Genomic DNA, 1,994 nt, shown 5'->3' on the forward strand with positions numbered 1-1,994 from the left:
TCTCTGTTTACCACACCCTTAAGACTTTTAGGCAGGTGATCAGAGTCCTTAACTTCAGTGTTCTTTTTAAACATTAACACTTTAATATTCACTTCTTTTTTGTCAGGAAGCAGTGTGGCAGTTTAAAGAGTAAAAAAATAAAAGCAAAAACCCACCCCAAATCAAAACAAACAGACTCCCCTCCCCAACCAAGTCCTTAAAGTAACAGAGATTTAAGCAGTACATAGTGTTTAACACCACTGAAGGTCTGCCTATATCGCATAGGCATATTTGATGTCAGCAACTTTCTGGTTTACAGAGCGGAATTTTTGTCTCCTCTACCTATTTATAACACCAACATAAACACAATGTGATGTCTGAGCTTTTTCAATTTCTAACATGATTTGTCAGTTTGAAATAAATATGAGCGCGTTTGTAAGACAATAGAAAATGAAAAGAGATCTAAGTTTCTTTAGATTTATATTTATGAACGTTGCTTTGTTCTACTTGATACTGTTTCTCCTCCACAATTTTTTTTCCAAGTTAGAGAAGCTGGTAACATTACTGATCTCAAAGTTCTATCTGCTTCTTCAAGATGTGGCAACAGTAGTCAAACTGTGGGCAGGACAGTGAAAAACTAAATTGTCTTCCTTTCCTGAAAACTGATGGCACCATCAGTGATGCTAGTGCCAGCTAAAATTTGTTTGTTGAGTGTTTACTCATCCCACACAATGTGATAAACCCTTTCAATGCATTTTCTCCATTTATCTGAGTGTGGATATTTCTTCTAAGGTCAAACAGACCATATACCTTCCATGCCTAAATTCTTTTATCAGAAAATGAGAACAAATTTAGGAAAATTTTGTAAAGGTTTTTTTTTTTTAATACAAGTTACAAAAGTTAAGTACAAAAAAGATGACTGCAATTACTATGATAGACACAGAGAATCTCTTTGCAAAAGGACATATTTATTCTTTATCTCTCTACTCATTAGTCTGCCGCAAAGCTCATCTTTCCCCCCCGGAGATATGAAAAGATTGAGGGATATTGTTTACATTATCTGTCGCATTTGCTTTATTCAAACCTCAGGAATAGAATCTATAATCTGCTTGGCTTGAGACACAAAATACTTCTGTATCATTGCTGTTTTATGTAGGAAGGCAATACATTCAATATTTTTCTGAATAATTATCAAGGCAGAGACTAGAGCACAGAAATTTGTTTTTTGGATATATTATCTTAATATTATTTTTATCATCAACACTCAGCACAGTTCTGGCACATTACAGACAATGCATGTTAAAATCATGAATGATTAATTACTAATATACATTGGCTTGATTAATAATTTGGGTAGCTTGGAGGGAAGTCTCAAAATGGACTAATGATCTGAAGCAGGTTATGACTCATCTTCATAGATTAACTAGTAGAAGTTTAAAAACTGAGGCACAACAACAACAAAAAAACCTATTAGGAATGACATGAGTCATAAACCCAGTAATAGAAACCTTTGAGTTTTAAAGCATGTGTTGTAATCATTAAGTTTCAGCAATCTATTTACTATCATCCAATTTCACATGCCATGCTCAGTAGGAATAGGTCAAGATGTGAAATGACCAGCCTATTATAGAGAGGGCACAGAAATCATTCCTTTTCTACATTAATTGAGCTTTTTGTCTTCTTTTAATGGAAGCAGTGGCTGCACTTTTGTCTTACATCAACACCGGAAGGCAATTTAGTTAATAGACTTATTAGATGCTAATTGAATACACAGAAATTTTTGTTTACTTGATTTCTGTTTTATATATCTAATTTATTTAAAAAGTCTTTTTCAAGGATGGGCACATTTTATTTTTGTAATCTTTTGTTAAGTTCCTAATCTTTTTGGTGGTAGTGGGGATTTATTTTCCTACTTAAACACTTCCATTTTAGATATCCTCAGATGCCTCTGAGTAATATGAATTCTTGTGGATGGTAATTTTTTCATAATCCATTTAAAAAATCACTCCAAAAAA

This window comes from Galeopterus variegatus, unplaced genomic scaffold, assembly GCF_000696425.1.
Source record: "Galeopterus variegatus unplaced genomic scaffold, G_variegatus-3.0.2 Scaffold847, whole genome shotgun sequence".
Taxonomy (NCBI): Eukaryota; Metazoa; Chordata; class Mammalia; order Dermoptera; family Cynocephalidae; genus Galeopterus; species Galeopterus variegatus.